Source organism: Lithobates pipiens, unplaced genomic scaffold (genome assembly GCF_037356315.1).
Source record: "Lithobates pipiens isolate NorthernLeopardFrog02 unplaced genomic scaffold, aLitPip1_a1.2 Scaffold_25, whole genome shotgun sequence".
NCBI classification, from domain to species: Eukaryota; Metazoa; Chordata; class Amphibia; order Anura; family Ranidae; genus Lithobates; species Lithobates pipiens.
This window is the reverse complement of record NW_027507787.1, coordinates 234,721,124-234,734,620: the sequence shown is the minus strand read 5'-3', so window position 1 is coordinate 234,734,620 and position 13,497 is coordinate 234,721,124.

The following is a 13,497-nucleotide window of genomic DNA, read 5'->3' as shown; positions in this document are numbered from 1 at the left end:
GAGCTAATCAGTTTCTGACTCCCCCCGCTGCTTCTCCGAGACGCAGGGAACAGCTTAGAGGTGAGCTTTCTGCTGGAGACCAATGAGAACCTCTGGCGATGTTTCCCCCCCACCGCCGCCACCACCGCCGCCTCCTGCTCATGAGAGCAATTATAGAGACAAGAGAAACGCAGATCCATTAATCCGTCAACTTGTCATCAAACTGGATGGCGCTCGCTTATTTTTGTCATCGCTGCCATTAAATACAAGGTCTAGGTGGGCTTCTTCTGGAAATGCGCAGGGCGGCCAGGGGCGGGGCAGGGTGGCGAAGGTGGCCAATTAGAAATCTGCGTTTGGGGGTGGATAGTTGTCAAAAAGAGATACGTTTCGTTTTTTTCAATGCGACCGCTAATAGGGAAGAGAGAAGGTGACCTGCCACCGAGACCGTTGCCCAGACCAGGCTGCACTCGCACCTGAATCGCATTCCCGTCCGCGTTTTTTTTTTTTCGTGCTGCGCCTCGGGGGAGACCCGTTCTCTTGAATGGGCTGCCCCCCCCCACGTGGCAAACTCCCCTAAAGTAGCTCCAGAGCTTTTTTTGATCGCAGACCGTCCGACGTTTTCTCATTTCACGTTTTTTTTGCTGTGTTTTGTATGCCAAACGGCAAGCAATGCACCTCCGCTACCTGCGCTTGAGGCACCATTGACAATTGACGGCAACCGGCGATTGCAGCGTGCTTCCAGATCGAGCGGAAAAGCGCACATTTTTACGTGTTTTGTCGCGCGTATGAAATACACACCGGTGTGAATGCGGCCCAAAGGCGTTATGTGGGTACATATTAATATTAACCTCCTCAGTACCGGCCACTCCCCCTGCCCGTCCGAGGCCAACTCTCACCTTTCAGAGCTGTCACACTTTGAATGACAATTACTCAGTCATGTAACACTGTACACATATGAAATTTTTATCATTTTGTTCTCTCAAGTAGAGCTTTCTTCTGGTGGAATTTGATCACCTCTGGGGGGGTTTTTATTTTTTGTTAAATAAACGGAAAAAGACTGAAAATGTTGAGGGAAAAAAAGGTTTTCGTAGTTTGTTATAAAATTTTATAGGTAATTTTTCCCCTTCGCTGATGTGTGCAGGTGAGTCTGCACTGATAAGTGGCACTGATGGGCACTGATAGGCACTGGTAGGCAGAACTGATAGGAGGCACTGGTGGGCACTGATTGGCAGCACAGATGGGCACTGATAGGCAGAACTGATAGGAGGCACTGGTGGGCACTGATTGGCAGCACAGATGGGCACTGGTAGGCAGAACTGATAGGAGGCACTGGTGGGCACTGATTGGCAGCACAGATGGGCACTGATAGGCAGAACTGATAGGAGGCACTGGTGGGCACTGATTGGCAGCACAGATGGGCACTGGTAGGCAGAACTGATAGGAGGCACTGGTGGGCACTGATTGGCAGCACAGATGGGCACTGATTGGCAGAACTGATAGGAGGCACGGGTGGGCACTGATTGGCAGCACAGATGGCCACTTATAGGCGGCACTGATAGGCAGAACTGATAGGAGGCACGGGTGGGCTCTGATTGGCAGCACAGATGGGTACTGATTGGCAGCACAGATGGGCACTGATAGGCACTGATAGGAAGAACTGATAGGAGGCACTGGTGGGCACTGATTGGCAACACTGGTGGGGCACTGATAGGTGCCCACCAGTGCTACAATCCTTGCAAAATTGCACCAATTGGAGTGCAATTGGAAGTGATGGGGATTGCATGAGCCTCCCGCGATTTGGCGTGATTCAAGGATGCCAAGATATATGAAAGGGGGGGGGGGGCAGTTCATACCACATGCAGTAAAGTGCGGGGTGTTTTTCTGCATCAAAAACGCATGGAAAGTAGGTTATATGCTGTAAACGCCTCGAAAACGCACTGAAAGTGACGGGGATCGCGTGGACGTCCTGCGATTTGCTATGATTCCGGATCGCTGGCAGAATTGCGGCGATTCTTCCCGTGATCCGGGAGGTCAAGATGTGAACAGAGCCCAAATCCTTATTTAGGCTCTGTTCACATCTTGCCCCCCCCCCCCCCCCGATCGCGGGCAGAATTGCTGCAATTATGCCAGCGATCCAGAATTATAGCAAATCGCAGGACGTCCACACGATCTCCTTGACTTTCAGAGGGTTTTTTGATGCGTTTTACCGCATGTGTGTTCCGGTGCATTTTTTTATGCGTTTTACAGCGTCCCAGCACAGTCCAGTGCAGGAAAAATGCAGCGTGTTCTACTTTTATTTCTGGAACTGACGGCACTGGTGTGAACGCTGTCATTGGAAACCATACAACCTACTTTCAATGCGTTTTTGATGCAGGGAAAAAAAACGCATGGACTTCATGTGGTGTGTACCGGCCCTTAGACCAGCTCTTGATCACGTGATCTCTGCCAATCATGGTAATGGATGAGGTTCCTCCCCCCCGCAATGCTCCTCTTCTGTGAGAAGAAGAAGATACTTTGTATCTCTTTCTAAAAAAAAAAAAGAAAAGAGAAACAAAAACAAAGAAGATACATTGTATGTTTGGCTCCGCCCCCCTGGAGGAGGAGACTGTGCGAACAGCAACAAAGACTGTTGAAAAATAAAGAGTTAAATATAGATCAGGGCGTGGTCTACATGAGTGCCGGGCTAAGTTTAGATGTGCGTTGTGCGGCGCGTTTCGTATTCTCTCTCTCGTGGGAACGGCCGAAGATGCATCAAAATTTGGTAGGTCACCCCTGAACTCGACAAATTTTGATCCATCTATGGCCAGTTCAAGTGTCTGGGGGGTGGGGGATCAGTTTGGGGGGTGCACCTGTGAAAAAGTTACCATTCGTCCTGCAGAGACACACGTACCTTCGTTTTGTGCAAATGGGGGGCAAACATTTTAAATGATCCAGCTATTTTTTTTTCTCCAGGTTGAATGTTATTCATTCATAAAGAATGGAGAGGTTTGGGATGGGGGGGAATACTGCATTCTGGCCACTAGATGGAGCTGACAAGCATTTGTTGAGCCTAATGGTCATCAGCCCCATCTAGTGGCCATAATGCTGCATTTTCCTGATTCATGCTGTTCTTATGAATGAATAACATCCAACCTGGAGATTGAAAAAAAGCCCAGTGACTTCACAAAAAAATCACAGAGGAATAGAAGGACATAAATTCATGCAGTTCCAGAAAAGTCCACTTTATGGAAATGGGTTTATACGGGCATCATGAAGTGGATGGGCCAGTCGGTGATTGTGGCTTCTCCTGATGGTGCGGCCAATCCCCTGATAGGACAACCGTCCAAACCGGGGGCGAGCACCTATACCTATATCCATATACCCGATACACTCGCTTACCGGCAGTCACAGCGGACGGGTAGGTGATCCTTCTATACAATTCTCCTCTTTGTTCTGGCGAATGCTGCCAACATCGAATGTTCCCAGGCTGTATTCGCTCCGGGTCGAATGTCCTTCATTCTTAAGACAGGCCTATTTCTGACATTTTTTTTTTACAAGTTAAAATCTGTATTTTTTTTTGCTAGAAAATGAACCCCCAAACATTATATATATATATATATCCCCCTATACATTGTAAAGCGCTGCCTAAACTGTTTGCGCTATATAAATCGTGAATAATAATAATAATATATATATATATATTATATATTATATATATATATATATATATATATATATATATATATATATATATTAGCAGGGACTCTAGAGAATAAAATGGCGGTTGTTATAATATTTTATGTCACACGGTATTTGCACAGGAGTCTTTCAAACGCTAATTTTTTTTTGGGGGGGGGAACACTTTATTGAATGTAAAAAAAAAAAACAGTAAAGTTAGCACAATTTTTTTTCTATTATGTGAAAGATGATGCCACGCCGAGTAAATAGATACCCAACATGTCACACTTTACAAATGTGGACCTGCTGCCCCCTGGACTCTACACACAGCTTTTTAAATGAGGGCTCCATCTGGTGGCCACTGTGTGATATTTCACTGATTGAGGTATTTCTGGAAAGTACTGCATTATGGCCACTACATGGAGCTATCGATCATAGGAAATAAACATATTAAACACATTATGGAAATTATTTGAATGCTGACACATTCAGACAGCACTTTTTTTTATAGCCTCCCCCCTTTTACAGTTTTACTGCCCCCCTGGACTCCACACACAGCTTTTTAAATGAGAGCTCCCGCTAGTGGCCACAGTGCGACATTTCACAGATTGAGGTATTTCAGGAAAAATACTGCATTATGGCCACTAGATGGAGCTATCAATCATAAGAAATAAACATATTGGACACATTACGGGGATTATTTGAATGTTTTTTTCCCCATAGAACCCTTCCACCCCACCCCCAAGTTATACTACACCTGGACTCTATGCACAGCTTTTTAAATGAGAGCTCCATCTAGTGGCCACAGTGCGATATTTCACCGATTGAGGTATTTCAGGAAAGTACTGCATTATGGCCACTAGATGGCACCATCAATCATAGGAAATAAACACATTATGGGGATGGCGATGTGAATGCTGAAACCTTCAGACCGCATTTTTTTTTTTTTTTTTTATTGAAGTCCAACACGTTTCAGGAACTCACAACTCCCTTCATCAGGGGCTTGTATGCTGATATTTTACTGCCCCTGGACTCTACACACGCTACGCCGAGTAAATAGATACCCAACATGTCACGTTTTACAAATGTGGACCTGCTGCCCCCTGGACTCTACACACAGCTTTTTAAATGAGGGCTCCATCTGGTGGCCACTGTGTGATATTTCACCGACTGAGGTATTTCTGGAAAGTACTGCATTATGGCCACTAGATGGAGCTATCAATCATAGGAAATAAACATATTAAACGAATTATGGAAATTATTGGAATGCTGACACATTCAGACGGCACTTTTTTTTTATAGTCCCCCCCCCCCCCCCCCCTTACAGTTATAATGCACCTGCACTCTACACACAGCTTTTTAAATGAGAGCTCCATCTAGTGGACACCGTGCAATATTTCACCGATTGAGGTATTTCTGGAAAGTACTGCATTATGGCCACTAGATGACGCTATCAATCATAGGAAATAAAGATATTAGACACATTATAGGGATTATTTGTGATGACGATACAAATGCTGACACACTTTTTAATTAATTAATTTTTTTATAGAAACCCCGCCCCCCCCCCCTTACAGTTTTGCTGAACCCGCACTCTACAAACAGCTTTTTAAATGAGAGTGTTATTGTCCTTTAAGAAAAGCCAGAGCTTCTCCGCACTTCCGCTAACATAAACGATGGAGCTCAGCTTGCATGTTAATTTCTTGATCGTCATAAAAATAAAAAATAAATGGCGGTAAGCTTGTGCCTACACGCATGACCGTCCTTCGGTGCCCGTGGCCGGCGGCAGTGATCCTTCACATCAGGACGGGGATCAGGAATAGAAATCCTGGCTGTCCCCAAGGTGGATTGAACATTTTTTTTTTTCCGGGTCCTGCTTCACTGTGAACCTTCCGCGAGCCGCAGGAGAGCGCTCAGCAGTGCGCGCAGCGACGTACCCGCTGGCGTGCGTCTGGCCCGCAGAGGGAAGATTGAGAGAATTAGAGCAAAACTGTGTCCAGTGACCTGTTTTATGTAGAAGGCACAGGAGGGGAATAGAGATCTGATGGAGGGACGTGACAGAAGGACGCGGTGGGGGGGGGGGGGAACGAGCGTCCCTGACACAGAAAACCAGGGCGCTCATCATTCTCGCGAAAGGGAGGAGCGCGCAACGTACGGGGGCCGCGGAAGACGCTCGGCGGTGCAGCACAACAGAAGGGGCTGATGGAACTGGCTTATGGTTAAAAGCAGATGCGGAAATGTCTGCACGGCGGGCCGGGTCAAGCGCAGACGTGGGTGGGGCAAATAGCGCGCGTTCAAAAGTCAAGCGCGCCACAGTGCGATTAGGCTGTTCAAAGAGCGCCACATCGCAACACGACTAGAGGGCACTGTAGAGTATTGGAAGAATGAGAGCCCCACCACAACTGGATCATTCCAGTAGGTTTTCGTTTCTTTCAACACAATAGAAAGTTAAAATGCCAACGCATTTCGGCGACTCAACTCCCTTCGTCATGACTTGTATGCTGATGGGTGAAAATAGCACCCTTCTTTTTTTTGGAGGGGGGGGGATGTTCTTGCAAGACTACTCCCAATAGTTAGAAGTCCAGTAGGATTTTTTCCTTGTTGCTATTATACTGAATAGAAAGGTAGAACTACAACATGTTTCAAGGACTTACAACTCCCTTAGTCAGGACTTGTATGGTGATGGGTGCAAAACGTTCCTTTCTTTTGCATTCTTGCAGTACAAGACTCCTCCCAATCATTGAGAAGTCCAGCAGGATTTTTTCTTTTTGCTATTAAACTGAATAGAAAGGTAGAACCCCAACATGTTTCAGGAACTCACAACACCCTTCGTCGAGACTTGTATGGTGATGGGTGCAAAAATCACCTTTCTTTTGTGTTTTTTGCAGTACAAGACTCCTTCCAATCGTTGAAAAGTCTGGTAGGATTTTTTTCTTTTTGCTATTAAACTGGCTAAAAAGGTAGAACCCCAACATGTTTCAAGGACTCAAAACTCCCTTAGTCAGAACTTGTATGGTGATGGGTGCAAAAAGCATGTTTCTTTTGCATTTTTTGCAGTACAAGACTCCTTCCAATTGTTGAGAAGTCTGGTAGGATTTTTTCTTTTTACTATTAAACTGAAAGGCAGAACCCCAACATGTTTCAGGGACTCAAAACTCCCTTAGTCAGGACTTGTATGGCGATGGGTGCAAAAAAGCACCTTTCTTTTGCGTTCTTGCAGTACAAGACTCCTCCCAATCGTTGAGAAGTCCAGCAGGATTTTTTCTTTTTGCTATTAAACTGAATAGAAAGGTAGAACCCCAAAATGTTTCGGGGATTCACAACACCCTTCGTCAGGAATTGTATGGTGATGGGTGCAAAAAGCACCTTTATTTGGTGGTCTTGCAGTGCCAGACTCCTCCAAATCGTTGAGAAGTCCAGTAGAATTTTGCTAATAAACTGAATAGAAAGGTAGAGCGCTAACACATTTCGGGGACTCACAACTCCCTTTGTCAGGGCTTGTATGCTGATGCTGGCTTTCTTGCAGTGCAAGACTCCTCCCAAACATTGAGAATCTCTCCCATACAGGAGTTCTTCTGTAGAGCATTGGAAGAATGGGAGTCCCACCACAACTGGATCATTCCAGAAGGTTTCTTAACTTGAATACAATATAAAAGGTAGAGGTCCAATGCGTTTCAGGGACTCAAAACTCCTTTCATCCGGGTCTGTATGCTGATGGGTACAAACAGCACTTTTTTTTGGTGGTCTTGCAGTGCCAGACTCCTCCCAATCATTGAGAAGTCCAGTAGGATTTTTTTTTTTTTTTGCTATTAAACTGAATAGAAAAGTAGAAAAACAACGTGTTTTGGGGAATCACACCTCCCTTCATCAGGGCTTGTATGCTGATGTTGGCATTCTTGACCCCTCTCAAAAGGTGAGAATCTCTGCCAATCACGAGTTTTTTCATGTTGAGTATTGGAAGAATGAAAGCGCCACCACAACTGGATGATTCACAAAGGTTTTTAAAATAAATACAAAATAAAGGTAGAGGTCCAATACCTTTTAGGGATTCACAACTCTCTTCATCAGGGTCTGTATGCTGATGGGTGCAAATAGCACCTTTACTTGGTGGTCTTGCAGTGCCAGACTCCTCCAAATCTTTGGGAAGTCCAGTAGAATTTTGTTAATAAACTGAATAGAAAGGTAGAACGCTAACACATTTCGGGGACTCACAACTCGTCCTTCGTCAGGGCTTGTATGCTGATGCTGGCATTCTTGCAGTGCAAGACTCCTCCCAAACATTGAGAATCTCTCCCATACAGGAGTTCTTCTGTAGAGCATTGGAAGAATGGGAGTCCCACCACAACTGGATTATTCCAGTAGGTGATGGGTGCAAAAAGTGCCATTTTTTGTTCTTGCAGTGCCAGACTCCTCCCAATTGTTGAGAAGACCAGTAGGAGTTTTTTTTTTTGCTATTAAACTGAGTAGAAAGGTTGAAGGCCAACACATTTCAGGGAATCACAACTCCCTTAATCAGGGCTTGTATGCTGATAGTGGCATTCTTGAAGCACTAGATTCATCCCAAACTTTGAGAATCTCAGCCACATAGGAGCTCCTCTGTAGAGTATTAGAAGAATGAGACCCACCACAACTGGATTATTCCAGTATGTTTCTCTTTATTCAACACAATATAAAGGTAGAGGTCCAATGCATTTCGGGGACTCACAACTCCCTTCGTCAGGACTTGTATGCTGATGTGTGTTCTTGCAGTGCAAGACTCCTCCCAAACGTTGAGAAAATTCAGTAGGATTTTTTTGCTATTAAACTGATTGAAATGGTAGAGCACCAACATGTTTCGGGGGAATCACAACTTCTTTAATCAAGGCTTGTAAGCGAATGTTTACATTCTTGTAGCACCAGACACCTCCCAAAAATGGAAGAATCTCGGCCACACAGGTGTTCTTCTGTAGAGTCTTAGAATGAGAGTGCCACCACAATTGAATATGTTCAGTAGGATTTGTTTTTTGCTATTAAACTCAATAGAAAGGTAAAAAGTCACCGCATTTCGGGGACTTACAACTCCCATCATCAGGGCTTATACGCTGATGTTGGCATTTTTCAGATCCAGATTGGAGTTTTTCTGTAGAGTATTAGAAGAATAATAGTGCCACCACAATTGGATAAGCTCAATAGAGTTCTTTTTATCAAATACAATATGAAGGTGGAAATCCAGCACATTTCAGGGGCTTACAACTCCCTTCATCAGGGCTTGTATGCTGATGTTGGCATTTTGCAGCTCCAGATTGGAGTTTTTCTGTAGAGTATTAGAAGAATATGCGTGCCACCACAATTGGATAAGCTCAGTAGAGTTTTTTTTTTTATCAAATACAATATGAAGGTAGAAATCCAGCACATTTCAGGGGCTTACAACTCCCTTCATCAGGGCTTGTATGCTGATGTTGGCATTTTGCAGCTTCACGCTCTTCCCAAATGTTCTTCTGTAGAGAATTGGAAGAATGAGAGCGTCACCACAATTGGATAAGCTCAGTAGAGTTCTTTTTATCAACTACAATATGAAGGTAGAAAGCCAGCACATTTCAGGGGCTCCCAACTCCCTTCATCAGGGCTTGTATGCTGACAGGTGCTAACAACATGCATCCAAAATTCAAGTGTGCAGCAATGCAATGAAGTGCAAAGAGCAGTGCTAAGAACTCAGAACAATTAAAGGGGGTTTCTGGTTGGTTTTGTGCCTCTGTAAAGTATTAGAAGAATGAGAGCACCACCACACTTGGCTACATCCAGTAGTTGTTTTTTTATTTTTTATTAAAGGGTTAGTTCACCTTAACCAAGCAACAATCACCTTTTATTGTCAGGCATATCCTCATCGCACATCTGTACACTTAAATTTTGGATACACGCTATTTGCACCTATCATCAAACAAGCCCTGATGAAGGGAGTTGTGAGTCCCTGAAACGTGTTGGATTTCGACTTTTATATTTTGTTTAATAGGGGTAAGTTCACTTTTACAAAAAAAGAAACTGCTTATACAGATAAGAGGTGTCTGATTGGAACGAGGTGGACAGGCAGGTGAGTGATGTAGATTTGCAGATTTGCAATATGAACCTGGCCTCAACAACCAGAAAAGGGATAAGGTTAAGGGTGTATTTATGAAAAAGTCTCAGAGCGAATCGCCCTGTGAAACTGCATGTACAGTGCATGTACTGGTTGTAAAATTGAATGGTTTTAGGCTACTTTCTCTCCAGGTCGTATTATGTTCTTCAGAAAAATACTGTATTATGACCACTAGATGGAGCTGGCATATCCTATTACTTCCTGTGATCCCCAGCTCCATCTAGGGACCATTGTGTGGTATCTTCCAAATTCACTTTGTTCTGTATGAATGAAGAACATTCGACCTGGAGAGAAAATAGCCTAAGAACATTAAACTTTGCCCCCATTTGCGCAGATTACGGGGTACAGTTAGTGTCAAAAGATGGAGACTGCAGAAGATTGCAGACTTCCAGTAGAGGTAGTGAACCATTCAACCTAAATGAGTTTTAAACAAGGATAAGCAGATAGTCTGGCAATAGCCTGATCTGTATAAAGGATAATCAAGGAAATATACCCCAAAATGTTAAAAACAAGGGTGGACCAGATGGACCACATCATCTTTTTTTTGCCTTCAGGCTTCTATATTTCTAGACAAAGGAGGCAACCCTTTATAATATATATAAGATACTACAAGCAGGGCCGGGACAAGGGATGGTATCATGTGAGGTAGGGGGCACCACAAGGAGATGGGGGGGGATTTGTGTTGGGAAGGGGAATTTGGGGAGTGGCAGGGGGTAAGAATTAAAAATACAAAGAGGTAGATGGTGGCGCTAAACCCAAAATTACCAATCCTTAACGAAGGAGTAATGCTATTTTAAATAATCCTCTTATACAATACAAGCTTAAAGTGTTGGTGAAAAAAAAAAAAAAAAAAAAAAAAAAAATATATATATATATATATATATATACTATAATAAATTGTTAATTAAATAATATTAATTCATATAATGTGTGCTCACACAAAAGTGCTGAAAAAATGTGCCAATAAAGTAAAAATTGAATTAATTCATAAATGACCTTAAAGCATCAATTCAGATTCAATATGCAGAAACCAGAATGCATAATGAAATTCATTCAAAGAACACATCCAAAACTCATTGAAAAAAAATGTCCCATATGACTGTGAAGTAACGGGACTAGTGCAAAAGTGCTGGTATCTTCAGTAAAGAGAAAGCAATCTTCCCCGGTGCGCCGCTCAGTGCTATAATAATGTGAATGCTCTCACCAGAACTCTTACCCCAGCTGGGGTGGATGGGCTTTCACAGTATAAGCCACTGTGCTGCTATCTGGCATCTGCTGCTGGTGCGCTGGGGGGATGTTCACTCCTCCATTGGTGTTAGACCTCCGTTGGTGTATGTGTCAAAGGAAGAAATATATCCATAGTGTAGTATGTATGTACAATCCACTTTATTTAAAACGAAGAAAACTACTCACATGCAAAAAGTGAAAAATCATTTTGTTTACAGAAAGTCCATCGGCCGCTGTAGCTATGTGGAGGATGCACGTAACGTGACCACGCCCTACGCGTTTCGTCAGAGTGACGTCTTCTGGAGTAGAGACAGCTTTAACCCATTTGTTAATAATATTTTGAGTAGTCCGTAGCACAACTTTATTTGTTTATTTATAGGGGGTAAGAATTGTTTTAGGAGGGCCAATGTGGGGGGGGGGGGGGTGTGCTAGGAGTGCTAGGAGTGGTGACTTGGGGAGATTTGTGTTGGGAGGAGAGATGAGAGAAGAGGATTTGTCCTAGGAGGGGGGTGTGTGCTATAAAAGTAATATAATAGCGGGAATTTTATTTGGGGAGGGGGGATTTGTGCTAGGAGGGGAAATGTGTCCTAGAATGTGGGATGGGGGGGATTTGTGCTTGGAGAGGAAATTTGAGGGGCAGAGGATGTGTACTAAGAGGGAGAATTTTGTTTTTCTCGTTGGGAGCATATGTGTGTGTGTGGGGGGGGGGGGGGGGTGGAGAGCATATGACGGGGAAGTGGGGGGCAAAGATTTGTGCTGGGAGGAGGGATTTCAGCAGGAGGTAGATTTGTACTGGGAGGAGTGGGAATTTATGCTTAGGGGTGAACATGCAGAGATTAGTGCTCAGTTTTTTTTTCCGGGGGGGGGGGGGGATTTGTGCTAGTAGGGATAATTCGGGGGGGGGGGGGGTTGTGCTAGGAGGGAAAATATGTGCTAGCATAGGGGATTGGGGGAGGGTGATGTGTGCAGGAAGGGTGGATTTGGAGTGGAGGAGGGGTTTTCTTTAGCTTGGAGAGGAAACTTGAGGGGTAGAGGATTTGTATTAGGATGGGGATTTTTTTTTAGGGGGGAGGGGCATATGGGGAGAGAGAGGATTTGAACTGGGGGGGTCAAAGATTTGTGCTGGGAGGAGAGATTTCAGCAGGGGGCCGATTCGTACTGGGAGGAGTGGGAATTTATGCTTAGAGGTGAGCATGCAGAGTGCTCAGTTTTTTTTTGGGGGGGGGGGGATTTGTGCTAGTAGGGATTATTGGGGGGGTATTTGTGCTAGTGTGGGGGGATCGGGGGATGGGTGCTGGATGGGGGGGGGGGGGATTGGAGTGTACAGGGGGATTTTTTTGCTTGGAGAAGAAATTTGAAGGGGTAGATGATTTGTGCTAGGAGAGGGGATTTTTTTGGAGGGGGGGATAGATAGAGAGGATTTGAGCTGGAGGGGGGGCAAAGATTTGTGCTGGGAGGGGAGATTTCAGCAGGGGGGCGATTTGGACAGGGAGGGGGGATTTATGCTTAGAGGTTAGAGATTGGTGCTTGTATTTGTTTGGGGGGGGGGATTTTCGCTGATAGGTAATGCTCATCTTGGGGGGGGGGGCACAATTTGTCAAGTTTGCCCTGGACTCTGGATGACCTTGTCTCGGCACTGACTACAAGACAGGGCAAAGGAACAATGACGTTTGTCTATGATGTTTACGATCGATCTCATCGTTCTGATGCTCCAGATTTTCCAGCTGAGGGATGTACAACCAAAAAAGTTCTGTAATTGACGCCACCGGCATAGCCGAGGAGGACTCCTGCCAAGAGGGGTGGGGGGGGGGGGGACCTCATGTTTGGCAGCAAACGGTTCATGTTACTCAATGACTCACAGGAGACGGAGACGGGAGAGAACGATCGTGACGTCAGTTCACTAAAGCAGAACTTGTGCCGGATTTCCATTACCGCTCATTAGTCGCTCATTTTTGCCATTTTCAAAAAATTCACCGAAGGTCTCATCTTGCCGATCACCTGAATTTACCGCATGCCTTGAATTTACACGATCGTTCTTTGTTTTTTTTTTTTTTGCGCAAAAGTCAATTAGTCAAATCTAACGCACGAATCTTCGTTTGTTAAAGGCTGAACTCGGGGATCAGCAAATAGCATCTGCGCGTTTATCCGTGAGTCTTGGACATTCATGTATTATAAGGGGAAAACCCTGCAGACTCTTATATAAAGGGAAACTCTGTGGATTCTGATGTAAAGGGAAACCCTGTGGACTCTGGTGTAAAGGGAAACTCCGTGGATTCTGATGTAAAGGGAAACCCTGTGGACTCTGATGTAAAGGGGAATTCTGTGGAGTCTAATTTAAGGGGGAAGCCTGTGGACTGTGATTTAAAGAGGAGCTCTATGGACTCTTGCGTCAAGGCGGGGAATCTGGTGATCAGAAACCCCCCCTTACATCAGAGTTTCCGCTTACGCCAGAGCCCGCAGCATTCCCACTTACATCACAGTCCACAGTGTTCCCTTTTACATCAGGGTCCACAGAGTTCCCC